The sequence below is a fragment of the Coccinella septempunctata genome, chromosome 6 (assembly GCF_907165205.1).
Source record: "Coccinella septempunctata chromosome 6, icCocSept1.1, whole genome shotgun sequence".
Classification (NCBI taxonomy): domain Eukaryota; kingdom Metazoa; phylum Arthropoda; class Insecta; order Coleoptera; family Coccinellidae; genus Coccinella; species Coccinella septempunctata.
In genome coordinates, this window is record NC_058194.1 from 19,968,862 (window position 1) to 19,984,371 (window position 15,510).

The 15,510-nt window shown below is 33.2% G+C and overlaps 1 protein-coding gene across 2 annotated transcripts in view; it reads right to left on the minus strand.

The window, feature by feature from the left end:
• Positions 1-15,510, minus strand: part of LOC123315058 (RNA-binding protein Musashi homolog 2) — an 85,865-nt gene that overhangs the window by 55,292 nt on the left and 15,063 nt on the right. For both annotated transcript variants that reach the window (XM_044900610.1, XM_044900609.1), the window contains exon 2: positions 9,746-9,777. The gene's annotated coding sequence lies outside the window, so the exon portion shown is untranslated. The remainder of the gene's footprint in view (positions 1-9,745; positions 9,778-15,510) is intronic.

The following is a 15,510-nucleotide window of genomic DNA, read 5'->3' on the forward strand; positions in this document are numbered from 1 at the left end:
TAAAATTTGTCTTCATCAGCAGACCCCTAAGAGGCTACAGTGTTGGTAAAAACCTTCAGATATTCTATTGACACCTGAAAGAGTTATAAACAATCCAGAAATTATGCTACAAGAAATGGAAAATGTGCAGCAGCACCCAGAACACAGACTAGCAATTCTCGGCACAAAATTATGCGAACAATAATTTACCAAAGTAACAGGTGTCTATCCCAATGAGGAAGAAATACATATAGATGAGCAGATAGATGAAAGCATTGCAGAAGGATGTTTATTGGCACCTACATTCAAAAATTGATTGAAAGCTCTCTGTTACATAATTTTCAAATATGTATTACAACATTTTCAGTTTGTCCATTGAATGTAAAGGACTTATTGTTGGAGCTGATATGTACAAGAGAAGCCAGCCAAATTTTTGATGTCGATAAAGTCGAGTCTTTCAAAATTACTGAAAGCAGAGTTGCTCACCTAATATTGAATGTTTTGCTTGTGATTGTAAAATATTTGTTTTATAAATTTAGTTCAACACTCCTTTCCTTATAAATCGAACCCTTTTCATTACAAATCCACAAGCTTCACCGATTGTATTAATGAAAATCAATGATTAATAATCAACAAAGAGATTACCTAACTATTTTTCTTTCTTCGAATTTGAATTACGATGTTTAAGGGTATGTATTGTTGGAAAGTATAAATTGTATAATATGTTCTTAGTCCCTTACTCCCTATACTGTATTGGGAACAGAATTGAGAACAGAAACATTGCACTACTCAAGAATGTTTATAGTTTATAGCAGAGACTAGTTTATAGTTTGCGCTGTTTGACTTCTCATAATGTCGATGCCGGTAGATTCGGGTGACTTGGGACAGTCCTGTAACTTAGGACAATTACCCCCCTTGCCGATTTCTTTGTTTCTTACCATTTATGAGTGAAGGGACAAAGATATAATATTGTATAGCGTCTTTTCGGTTAGTTTAACAATTATTTCCTGTTGAGTTTGCCGTGACCAGAGCGTTTGAATTGACACGAAAAATTAACGAATTCAGGAGAGTAAATGCGAGTTTTTCTATGGCCCTTATACTTCAAAGTTGACTTCAAGAATAGTCCTAAGTCACCCGAATCTACGATACTTATTTTGTTATAAGAACGTTGACTTGTTAATTATAGATTGAGGGATAGTTTGAGAGGAGCATGTACTTATTTCGAAACTTGGAGTTTTGTATAGGTAACAAAAATTCAGATTTTCCTACATTTAACGCACTATTTGTAATTACGTATCAAGAGAAGATTTTCACGTCATTATCGGATGAAAGGAGTCTGATTGAGGCTCTGAAACGTTTTACGCAATTATTCAATTCATAATTATCATAATATATATCATTCGATACTATTTGTTACCAATTTCGTTTTTAAAAAAAAATGTTTTTGATAAATGTGTTATAACTTATAACTTCTATAAAGCAGAGCAGCAATTTTTATCCAATAACTTTTTTGTATTTCTTTTATTTCATACGTTGGGAAAGAAAATGCATTAAACGTTACATATTCGTTTTTGATGAATTGTTTCCATAGGATTGATCACCAATTATCCAATTTGTCTTTGTTGAAAATTACTGAATTTGAAGAAATAAATTCACCATAAATTAATCAGTGAAATTTATTCGAGAAAGGCGCCAGCACAAATTTTCTCTTATATCTTCTTCACTTATATTTTGGAAAATGGAAAATTAAGCTGATATTTCTTTCAAGGCAAAATCTCGTATTGAAAGAAAAACACTTAACTTTTTCTCACAAAAAATACCGTCTCTTCTATAAATGAAAATTAAACCCAAATTTGAAGAAACCCGTATAACAAACAATAGTTATAGCTTCTCAGACTATAACAATGGGTTATGAAATATTTTATCTATAAGTAGCCAATACCCAAGTGTGAGAGACAAAAGAGACACTCTCAAAAACAGGTTAGTTCGGATCACAAAATTATTCCCATTAAGTTAGTGTTTGAACCGCCTGATACCACTGAAATCAGAGACGTTGTTTGATCAAAAGAATGCTAATATTTTCCTCGGAATATTCTCAATATCGCGGTTTGACGAGATACGGTCCATAACTCCCTGTACACCTTGCTCCGAGGTGAGTGACTCGGTGCCCTTCACGGCATGGAAAAAGTCGAAATTATAAGCCACCGAGATCATTGTTTGAAGGTAATTAGGTGAAGTTTTGTGGAACATGATCTTGAGATCGACTGGCTACCTGAAATTCACTTCTCGAATTTACTGTGACCAATTGCAGAATTACTCAAAAACTGAGGCAGTTAGTTGCATAGTTCATGTAATATTAGATCACAAAATCACCCAATTAATATTTAACTCCTACAAAAAGTTTATTATTATTATTATTATTAAATACAAAAATAAAGTCGAGGCCTATTAGCCTTAGTTTGATCGTTTTAATTTTTTCATTAGAGACCTGCTAAGACTATCCTAGGATTTCCACCTCAGAGAAAGTAAGATTAACTTTTGTTGGCCAAAAATATGGAATTTTTCGTGTCCCCCAGGAAATGCCAAGCACCATTAAAGTTCAATTGCATTAATTTCTGCGTCACTTGTTTCCATCCTAAAGGATCTCAGCTCAGCCAATTCCAAGGAGTACTTTTTGTGACCAGGAAATGTTTTATAATATCTAAAAACTAAAATTTTCGAAAAGCTTGGTCGGTACAAATTTGAGGACCCCTAGTATGAATGTGGGTAGTCTAAAAGATTTATTTAAGGTCTCAATCGACGCAGAATTTAATGCTCTACAACTTTTATATAATTCTCATCATATATCTACTACTTAGGAAGATTTTTTCTGAATGTCAACGTTGAAAGGATAACATTTTTCGTTATCTCTCAAAATTGGTACCACTTTGGACTTTGAGGTCTTCTAGCATGGAAACGCGTGGTCCGAAAAATATGCCCTTGGTTTCTTTGGTTGAAGAGTCTTATGCTCTTCAACTTGGTTTTGTCCACATTCTAGTACATACACTACCTATTTAGATTTTTTCCGGAAAACTAAATATCTCTTAAAATTGAACAATCTTTGAGGTTCTCCTCTTACTTTAAATACAAAAAGTAATAGTTCAGTGGATATTGGAAATACCTGTTTCCTTTTGTAAACACCACAAAAATATCCCTTTTGCGGACACAATAGAAGAATGAGTCACCGTTAAAACAATGTTTTCTAGGGAGATATCACCGGAAAACTACATTATAATTCGTTCTTGAACTTTTCCTTTACCCCAAATAAACTCAACAAAAATACGTCATTGTTTATAATAAGTCTATATCGATTTTTACAAAACTTATCGAAACGGTCAATTCTTATTCGACACTGGTTTAGTGTTTAGATGAGAATTCCATATCTTAAGCCCTCAAATTTTTTTCAAAATTATGATCTCTGCATGCTTCAGCATACAATAAGCAATAACATTAAGAAAAGTAGAATATTTTATCACAATAGGATCAACCAATAAGAGAAGATTGATGATGAAATTATGCAGATGTCATAATGATTTTTTTTAGCGTAGTTGGGGAAAATTTTGTCTCTATATAGTGCGCAAATGAATGAATAGCTGCGAAAAAATTTGAGATGTTAATCCTTGTCATAAGACAGTGTGGGTCTTTTATATAAAATTTTTGTATGAGCATCAGCCCCTGCTTAGATACACCTCCCTAAAGGTAGAACCTGAAAAGCAATTGTTTTCTTAGAAACCATAACACTGACAGAAATGAAATTTCTCCGTGGAAACGATAAGTCGAAAATTTTTGGTGGTGTTCCCCTATAATTGCAAGGGTTAGAAAAAGCCAACCCTAAAATTTGTATCTCGAAAAACTTTTTTCCTCATTCATATTATTGAACAATTGGAAAATTAATTTTCGATAGCTTAATTCATTTCGAATAAATTTGAAAAAAATTTTTCAACAGATTCATAGCGTGGGTGGCATTGGCTGGAATTATCTTCGAATTTAAATTTACCTAGTGGGCCGATATCATACTGACATTATAGATCACCGAAATTTTGTCTATTGCCTTCCAGGTACCATAGAATTTCTGAAACTTTTTAGGGTTTTCACTCCCAATCCCTGGAACAAAATCAATTAAGGAATTGAAATAAGCAATTTGTTCCTGCGTAAATTCTTGCAGTAATTTGTTAGGGGCAAATCAAGTAGAAAACATTGTTGCCTGACAATGAACTGAAAAAAAGACTTAGAAATTATAATTATATATAGTAACGTTTCAGAGTCTAGGGGAGACTAGGGAGCATTGATACATGGGGAGGCTTGATACAGGCTTATATCCGCGATCTGTAGCCGTTTTCAAAAGTATTATACTAGTGAACACTATTCTTTGGCAGAGGGCATTGCGTGACGTTAATATGTAAAGCTAACAATAGTTTGTTTGTGAAATATTCAACGAAGAGTGTTTCGAGGTGAGAAATTGTAAGTTTTTACTCATGTTACCTAAGGGTTTTATGATCATGCATTAATTTTTCGGCATAAACAAACATTTCACTGGGAAATATGCATAAAACTACTCAATTTACAGTTTTATTCGCTTTTCAAAATATATGGGTATAAGATGAAAACATAAATCACTTCAAAAATTGCTTTCAGGGAGGTTTGAGACATTTGTCGTGGGGAGGCCTGATACATGTATAATCTTCAAAAAATATTCCGTAGCTAGTTGGATAGGCCTACATGAAGGCGTCTTCACCATCCAACATATCAAAGGGATTTTTAAAAACCGTACAATCCCCATGTATTTAACGAGGCCGACTTTTCTTGTGTGGAAGTGACTAACTGACAATTTCCTGATTTTTCTACACCTATAGGACCAAAGCAAGCCAGTATCATTGCTGACCTACCTACTGAGCTGAATAATCCTCTCGATTACTCTCCCAGTACATCGTATCAATCCTCCCATATGTGGGGAGGCTTGAGACAGTTTGCATGTTTTTGTGTTCAACGTTCTGTACAGAATAAGATGTTTATGTTTTGCGACTTCTATATTTATTTTGTTGAACGATTAATTGAAGAATTATATAATATAAGAAAAGTCCTGCTTCTTCATATAATTCCGTTTTCAGAATAAAAATTCCAAAAAACGTATCAACCCTCCCCAGTCTCCCCTATATCAGACTCTTTCATCCGACGCAAATCAATTTCCGAAAATCTTCTGAATTGTAGCTTTTATTTGTCAAATGAATTATATAATTATAATTTCAAAGTTCTTTTTCTCAGTTCACTGTCAGGCAACAATTTTTTCTTGTTGATTTGCTACTGACAAATTACTGCAAGAATTTACGTAGGAAGAAATCCTTTATTTCAATTTTTTAATTGATTTTGTTCCAGAGATTGGGAGTGAAAACCCTAAAAAGTTTCAGAAAATGCAGAATCCTCCCAGAATGAATTTCAATCGAGACCATAGAATTACGTCTTGTCAGTTTTCTGAAAAAATTAAAAATTGCTTTTCAGGTGCTATCCTTAGGGGGTTGTATCTAAGTAGGCACTGCTCAAAAAAAAAGTATATATGAAAGACTAACACTATTTCTCGACAAGATATCACCCCTTAAATTTTTTGCAACTATCCATTCACACCCTGTATATTAATTTTCAATTACATCGCAACTCTAGTGTCAATATAAATTCGAACCGAGATACCAGAAGATAGAGGCACATCAAAAAGAAGACTGAAGCTTCATTCAATAGGTATGAATGAGGATTTGGGACTTGGGGGTTAACCCCAACTCTTGGCTCCGAACCAAAAAGGGGAAACGTATTCATTTTCCCTTATCGCTTCTTCTATCGGCATCAGGCATCTAGCCTTATTCTGAAATGATGAGAAACGAGGTGGCTTTATAGCTATACTGAGTTCCTATTTCTTTAATTTATAGTGCGACAAATTTCAGTCTAAAAAACGAATATGATAAAAATCGTATACTTAGTACGAGCAGAAATAAGTGGATTTTCTGTCTACAAAATTTCAAAGGGAAAAATTAAATCAATGAGTTGAGGTTAGCTCAGCGTTTACATCGAAAAAAAAGAACAAATATATTGTAACCTTGCAGCATAATGTTAAATTTAAATAGTCATCATAAAGTTCAACGCTGAAGTACAAAATTTTTATTTAGAGTTTACCTAAAAACCGAAGAAACGTCTACGTTTTGATAGATCTTTATCGATTAGACAACAAGATTTCTTGAATTAAGTCCAAGAATATTACAGAACATGCCATAAATCTTAAGACAAGATTCATCTACATATTCATTAAGATAGATACAAAAGACACCACTATGTCTAATCTGATATCCAGCGAATTATTTTACCTCAATCTAAATTTACACAACCTCATAACGAAAGCCAATGTTGAACAATAATTAATTAACATCATTCATTATTCAGAACGGTCGGAAGGTATTTCTTGCTATTGAGGAATTTATCAATATGCAGCTTCTAGAAAAAAGACTATGGTTTTCCGTATCCAGTTTCTACAAATTTCAAATCTATCTAACGAAAAAAATATAATAAAATAAATTTCTATTGAAAGTATGAAAATAACGAAATTCAAAGAAGGAATTGTCCTTTGCAACCTCTATAATTTAAGGTAACTTTGTATCATCGGGTATTTATTAGACTATTATATATAAATGTATAGTTGTAGCAGAAATTATTAATGCTACTGAGATTATGACTGTGATTTTCATCTGAAGATGAAGTGGTATGAATTTTATAGTGTTTCAGAAATATCTTCATTTTATACGGCAATAACTCATAAGTGGATACTTCGGTCAAATTGAGAATTTCTGTCAAGCAGGTAGCTTGAATGCAATATTTTATAATTTTTAGTTGTCATTAAGTTGATGCATCAATTTTAAACTCAACATAATGATGTGTCATATAGTACTCATTAACAATTGATCAAGAACGCTATCAACATAAGAATTCTTCCTCTGCTATAATTTTCCTTCCTATCTTCATAATGGGTCGTCATTCCGGTAATTCCACTAAAATTCTTCCATGCAACTACTAGTTGTATCACAAAATTATCACTCAAGACGAGAATACACCAGTTTTCTACTGGCGACCATGATAAAATATACCTAGGAAATCTAGTTTGCCTCAATATTCAATCGTTTATACATGCATAATACGAATTAAGTCAGGCATTTTTCAAAATTCGCTCGACTAACTATTCTGTTCCAATAAACTGCGTACCATTTTGAAGTAGGTGGTACGCAAATAACCTCATGCACCTACCATTTTAATTCCACGATCAAGTCGAGAGCTACTTGAAAATGAAATAAATACATAATAAACTTAATCAGTTCACTATGATTCTGATAGGTAGGTTACCTTCGCGGACAAGAAATTAGCTCAACACTTCTCAATATAGAAATGCCAAACTGTTCATTAGGCTTGACCTTCGCAGAACGTGGAAGAGTAATTGTTCTCCTCTCAGGGTCAACACCATGCATGTCAGTGTACTTTTGGTTGAAATTCTCACTGGTGGTTTCCTGGAAGCCGTCATACTCTCAAAATTTTTGGGGGGTTCTCACCGCTGAATCATATGTAGTCGAATATTTTTCAGCATCTCAATCATAATATGAAGGGAGTCAATCACATGTTTTTCGTATCTCTATACAAAGTGTCTGAAAAAATGCGAAGTATTATACTTAGGGCGACGATTCCTCGATGAAAATAATCATGGGTAGTTCCTATAATTTTTTTTTGAGAACGACCTCCCTTCCAAGATACAGTTTTTGGAAGGAGTTGACAGTTTTTAATTTTTTGTATGGGTTCTAAAGAACACTGAGTCATAAAACTATAAATAATATGAAGCGCTAAGTAAATGGTACTCACACAATTTTTCTACATCTCATAACTTTATTATTAGGGGTTGAAAATAACAACCCCTTATGATTTTCCTTCCAAAATTGTTTCCGTGGGATAGATTTTCGAAAAATAAAATTCTCTTATGGTTTCCCATTCAATTCTGGAGGAAAAAAGTTTCTTGCAAAATTTCGATACAGTCGATATTTTTCTTCGCAATAAATAAAAACTTACAAGCAGTTCTGATCACTGTTCATTCCATTTCATCGTATTACATCCCGCTAAAATACATGCATTAACACGCTGCCTCATAGACCTTCGTATACTTTTTTTCTCTAGAATTGAATGGAAACCATAAGAGAATTTTATTTTTCGAAAATCTACCCCACGAAAACTACTTTTGAAGGAAAATCATAAGGGGTTGTTATTTTCAACCCCTAATAATAAAGTTACGAGATCTAAAAAAATTGTGTGAGTAACATCTACTTAGTGCTTCATATTATGTATAGTTTTATGACTGAGTGTTTTTTAGAACCCGTAAAAAAATTCAAAACTGTCAACTCCTTCCAAAGGCTGTATCTTGGAAGGGAGGTTGAATTCGAAAAAAAATTATAGGAACTACTCCTGCTTATTTTCATCGAGGAATCATCTCCCCAAGTCCTTCGAATTTGTTTACAGACAGACTGTATATTTCGTGAAGAAGATGGATTTTTTGTATATTGACGTGTTCCAGAAAAGTTGTGCTTTCGTACGATTTACAGAAACAACCGTTTTAATTTTCACAGAAGCTTCAACGTTGACCAATTCTCTACACACAACTGCTGTTATATCCCTATTTGATCAACCGAAAGTAAAAAATCGTTTGCTTCAATATCTTTTTTTTATCGTTCATTGCACCGAAAACTTATACCAACATATCTCATGGGATTTTAGGCTATGTACTTCATTCCCAAATGATCTTATCGGGAATGAAAAAATGGGAGTTGTGACCGAACACTGAACCAAACTTCGAAATGCCATATCGGTTTTTTTTCTATTTTTTAGAGAAAAACTTTCTGTATAGAGGAAGTATGGAATGATGAATGGGTATCATTACTTATTATCTGACATCTATTATTGAGCTTAAAACGTGTATGACATACTATTGTAAATGGCTATTACATTAAAGTTGCATACCTATAGTCTTTCCTCTAAGACCATTGATGAATCAATAAAGAAAATATTTTTCTATATCAACTCTCTTGAAACATATTAATATGTTGATGTTTCTGGTAAATATGCATAGGTATTAGTTATAGTGCAATATGAAAAATTCCATTGAGGGGCTCTTTCTGTGAAAATATGAATCGATTTGCATCAACCCTATGAGCGTGATGGCAGCAACCCTTTAAATCTTGAATGAGAAAGGGGGTTGTTTTGAAGATATTTTTTGACATTGTTGGCGGTATTCATAAACTACAATGCTAAAACAAGCCTCGGACAATGATTGGATTCCAGTATGCAACGACTGGACTCGGATATGTTTTAATTGAGTAAAGTTATTCCAGAGCGACGTAAATGAAAATCCATAATTGTAGGTTTATCGACCATCATTTGATGCAACAATGCAATCATACGTTCAATTTGTCGGAAGTGCTCAGTAAAACCTGCCAGTAGTATGACGCTAATCGGTTAACGATATTTATTCTCCTATATATAACCCATAAATCAAAATTATCAACAGGAGTGAGATTCAGGAATCTTTAACTTGCATTCGTACGAAAATTGTTTCATTTCTTTTGCTTCCAATTCACGGCACAGTGACCTTATGCAATTGGGGATTCCTCATCTTTCAAAAAAAATGTTTTATGTTCACAAAATATCGAGAATAACTCACCCTCAAGAATCGACGTGGTGTCGGTAAGGCAACTGTAAAAAAAAATAAATTTAAACATTATTAAATCACAATCGAAAGGTTTTTTTGGGAGAATGGGTTTAAAGTATATTTTAACGAGGGAGAATTGGAAAAAACCAGCTTTATTCTTAATTTCCACGATTTCTGATAAGTTTCTAGATATCGCAAATTTTTCCAAACGTAGTACATAAATTTGTAGCGCGTTCAAAACGAAACAAGGCACAACTGTACAAAGGCACTCATAATTTTTTCAAAAATTATCTCATTTATTTTTCTACCAGTGTTTTTCCAAATATTTAGCTACTAAACACCCCGTTTCACATGGTAATCTGGGGCTTAAATATTCCTAATAATAGTTTCATTGTAGAATTGTGCCAACTCATCGTTATTTCATTAATGATCTTTGCGAGATGATGAATAATTATTCTTGGTTCTAATGCTGTATTCGAGATGATTCATCAATTATCAACCAACGAAATGTTTTCGATGAAACTCCAGAAACAAGAATTACTCTTTATGTCATTGACATTAAAATACATAAAAAAAATGAATTCAATAAGTTCAACTATTTCATCCCTACAAGAAAAAAAAGATTTAAACAAAACCCCATCAATGATCATCCTCAGCAAAAAAGATCTATCCATTATTGTGCACTCCCTTATTATACCTACATAAAAAGTTAAGTGATTTAAAATAAAAACAACGTTCGTTTCTTTCTAATTATTCTTGTTCTTCTCGAATTCTGTGTTTTTTTTTTCAATCTTTGAATTGAATTGGCAAATTGCATTATAGTTTGCTTTAAAAAAATACAACTTTTCTTCATAATTCGAAAACTGGAAGAAAAAAATAACTGCAGAATGCCATTGTTTTCTATACCCAAAAAATGTTGAAGTTGTGTTCAGATTGCTGTCCTCGACGACAAAAAAGTTATTTATGAGAAGTTTTCGAAATCTTCGAAATCCAAGAAGGCCAAAGTTTTCACCATTCTTTGTTTGTCGGATAATGAACTCGAAAATGTGCAATCTGTTTTGGTCTATCTCTCCTAGTTTCCGAGATCCTCGTACTGAACATCGAATTTAGGACACCCTGTACAGCACTCAGTGGCTAGGGGATGGCAAAACTAGATTACACAGCTCACCCATGTGTGTTAATTGGTTAGAGTCAATTTGCATCGGAAATAAATGGCATGGATAATATAAATGGTATTTTAGCTGTGTACCTTATTTCCTTTATTCATATGGAAGGAACTATATCATCAACTACCTATATTCCTATAAAATGTAACCTGTATTGTCCAGAGTTCACATTGGATAGTTATTCCGAAAAATAATTCTATTTGCACTCGCATAACACAGCCTTGACCTTAACACTAGAAGAAGGTTTATTCACATTCTCGTTGCTTAAATACTCTCGTATAAAATAGCATATATTTATATTTCTTCAGGATACGCTAGTGTCGGTTATGAGGTTGGTTTGGAATGACAGAGTGTGAGTTACATATCAGCGAACCTTTCGTCGGTTCCAGGGACTAAATTTAGAATTTACCGTCCCTTCACTGGCTGAAGACGTATGCCTGAAATTATATGTAGAAATTATCATTCCGTTGTCCTGTTCATAAATTAAAAGACGAGCTCGCTAAGGACCCCACATCAACTTTAAACCTGTGGTCGTGTATTTTGTCTGACCGTCGCAATTTTTCGTTTTTAATGGAATATGCAAATTTCTGAATGTGTACCATAACAGAGAGCAGAACGACAAGAAGAACTGATGAATGCCGTGTAGTTTCTCATGAGAGCAATGTACTAATGACTTCTGAGAAAATGGCTTTCAAGCCAAACGCAGTATTCCAGTCGGTATGAATAATTTCGGGAACATCTCCTCACAAATTCCTTCTGCTAGATTACATCTTATCTGGAGTTTCTCGGGAACCTATTCTATTTGTAATGATTTATTTCGCATGCATCTCTAAATATGCGTTTTCGCCGTTTATGATCAACTGATCATAATATAAAAATATCTCGCACTTAATTGAAAAAAGTTTTAACATCTATTATGTTTACCAGAGTTGTTAATTTATTTATCATTTTACCCTGGAATACAAACAGACATACGCCAAAGATAGTATTCACATATTAACAATTATTTCAAACTGAAAAAACTTCCATCTTATTCAAACAAACTAAAACAAAAACTTCCAAAATCTGAAATATGCACACAAGAAAACACAAAATCATTTTAAATTACAACCATATCATCCCACAAACAAGATCACAAAGAAGATAAACTATTCTTTTCTTTCACAATGATCAGAAGACTGAAGCATAGTCTTCGTTAATAAGGGGAGTTAATAAGAGAAATTTGTTTGTTTATAAGTTGGAGTTACCTAAAAGTAAAGGATTTTCCAATTAGAGGTTCCATTTTGAATAAACTGATATTTTGTCGGCTGTCAAATTAAGAGCTATCATTTTTTGACAGATGACAACCAAAATATATGCTATTACCAAAAATGAAATGATATACGCTTTAACAACGCATGAAAACTGTACGAAATTGGTTCAAGAATTGTGAAAATTTTGCTGAAACAGTTCGTACAGTTGATTTCTCAGGCTATCTGAAGCATTTTCTCGGCCAGTAATTATCAAATTAGTATGAAAATTAGAGCTTTACCAAATTTTGCATAAAGACTTGGGTTTGAAGGTAGGTATATAAAGTTCAGTTAACACAAGAAGATCAACATCTTGTCTTTGTTAACTGGGCACATTTTCACCTTGCACATACTTACTCAAAAGTCTTTCTATTCACAACGTTTAATTGTTTGGTGTGGTTTTTGGTTAGGAAGGATCATTGAATGATATTTTTTTAAACTAGCTGACCTCGCGGTACTCCTCAAATATATGGAACTATTAACTTAGCTTTGTTATGGAAGCGAGAGACGAATAAGATGAGACAAAGAAACAAAAAATTATTTTATGGTTGTATTCTGACTTTTCATTCATAAGTTACGAATCTTTAGCGTACAATCAATCTGTAAGTTTCAAATTGACAGATTCGTAAATAATGCAATTCTGGAAATGTTCCTGTCACTATCTAATTGACAGTGTCACTTTTGAACTACTTATCGTAAATAGTTACGGATTCCTGTAAGCAACAGATTACTTAAGACCGTCCAGAATTGCAATTTTCCTGTAAGCTTATGAAAAGTTACAGATTGGCTTACAGATGAAAGCAGAATGCCACCATTACCATTAATCACATTGAAGTAGGTATGAGGAATGTATATTGATCAATATCAATATACATCAATATGTGATTAAGTATCAGCAAGTGTCGCACAAACTATCGCATACCATTGGATCTCTGGTTTTTTCTTTATGGAAACGTACAGGGTGGGCAAAATTCGATGGGATTGAATGTCAGCTCTGTAACCGAAAACCAAAGGCAAAATGAATGGCACTTTTTGGACCCCGATTCAGAAAAGATGGATAATAGCTGAAAATGCATCCCTCTATCTTCTTTTGGTTTCAAGTTTTATGTGAAAACTCATTTCTGGGCTCTTTGAATTGTTTAGTAGTTTTTGAAGTTTTAGTAATATTTTACACTAATTTTTATATAGTAGCGTAATCGAAGATTTTTTTTAGTCCGCTAGTTCAGTGAAATAATCGTGCCTTTAATTTTTTTTTACATGAACATATTCCAATTTCAGTCCCCCGAAAGTTATTGGATAAGCGGATTTGCTCCAGTGTTTTGTATATCGCATTCCCTCTGATCAAATTTCGCTGAATGACAGAGTTTTAATTGGATAGGACTTGGCATTCGGTAGAGAAATTCTTATCTTAATTCATTCTGGACATGCCCATGCGAAGTTAGGGCAGGTCAGCAAGTTACACTCGTGAAATATTTCATTATGAGTTACCAAGAACCATATGCATATTCCTTCCAAGAACACCTACATATAGCAATTCTTCATATTGTTGCCACCCTATTCGAGATCATTCATATTTAACTCACAACTCTGGTCTCTGGCTGCGTTTCACGAATTTTTATTCACCAAGTTTCATTTCAATGTTGAATAACAGATGACAAATCATTTCTTCGCCAATTTTTCTATCGTTTATGTCGAAGAATCTTTTTTTCTGCTTATAATAAAGAGAAGCCTCATCTTTTTTGCCCAAATGTCCATAAACAATCAAACTAAGAATTTGAAATTTTCTATGAAAGTTTGTGAGTCTGAATACGTTCGTTGAGTCCGTTAAGCATTGGCATTATCCGGCCAATGGCATCCATTTTCTTCTCAGTATTCAAAGAACTACGTTAGCATTCATCAAATCATCGAATTGACACTCAGTGAATGTTTGTAAAGTACCGATACAAATTTATGCAGTAATTTGTGGAAATTGAAACAATCTCAAAAACTTCTTCGTCTCATTTGTATGGTGCAAATTTTTTGTCAGCATGGATAAAAAGAAATAATAAATAACATTGTACCTTCTGTATCCGCTATAATATCTGAGTTTAACCGCCATGATTGTATAATGGAACTTTTTTCAATTCACGTAAAGTCAATATGAGTTGTTTGACGTATAACGTAATACCTTCCTTAGGGAATATAGCTCGTGACCACCATGAGAACGATTCTAGTAATAATCTTGGCACAATTCTAGACTTGTGAATGATTTATACGAGGCAAATCGATTTTACTCTCACCTCAGTTACTGAATCTCACCATACAGTGAATTAATAAAGTGAATTCGTTTGTAGATTTATTCAATACTGATTTTGTTCAGTTCAAAATATCATTCCGACAGCACATAATGTGCTGAAGACAATGTTGAGAGCTTTCCAATGTTTTAGGTTGAATCAATACTAATTTATAGAGTATATGCGTGTCGTTGAATAACCAAATAAGGCTGCCTCCACCATCGGCATGCTCTATATATTTTGACAACTTATTTTTTATATCGTTGAATGTGGAGCAAACATTTCCATTCTGGCGAAATCAATCAATATACAGGGCAACAGCTCATTAGATATTTCGTGCTGAAAATGTATTCTTTAGGATTTTTGACTATGAACTTCCTCTCTAGAATATTTTCAGGTATACGCAGTTATTTGAAAGGGATCATCTTTAGATAGCTTATTTAATGGAAATTCAACAGAATGCAATATTTTGGGTGAAAAATGGACAGATTATGAAAAATTGGAATTCATATGAAAAAATATCATCGGGAGATCACACTTTTTTGGAATAATTCTGGTGGAAAAGTTTGTTTTGGAAAAATCAATTCCACTTTTATATAGAATTGCAATACTATGTGTTTTTTGGACCGAAAATGTACAGGGTGTTTCGTATTTATAAGAAGAAGAAATCTGAAGAAATCTTATTCATCAGAACTCAAGATTTCGAAATTACAACCTAAATTTTTTATAATTTCAGTGGTTTTTACGAAAAAAAGAAGATTTGTCTAAGCAAACCCTATACCTCAATTTCGAACTACTTGATTAGCCTGTGACTTCTGGAAGCTAAAATATATTTCATTTAATACATTCGACATTTAATGAATTGAACCTAATGGATTGTTTGTTAGAATTGTTTAGAATCGATGAAGAATTCATGAAATGTAAAAATTATTTATCGAACCATCGAAGACCAATCAATCAGTTCGAAATTGCTGTTTTATTTAATAATTATTTTTCATTTAGGTTTTTAAGATTCACTCAGGTAAACCCTGATCTTTTTTTGAGTAGAA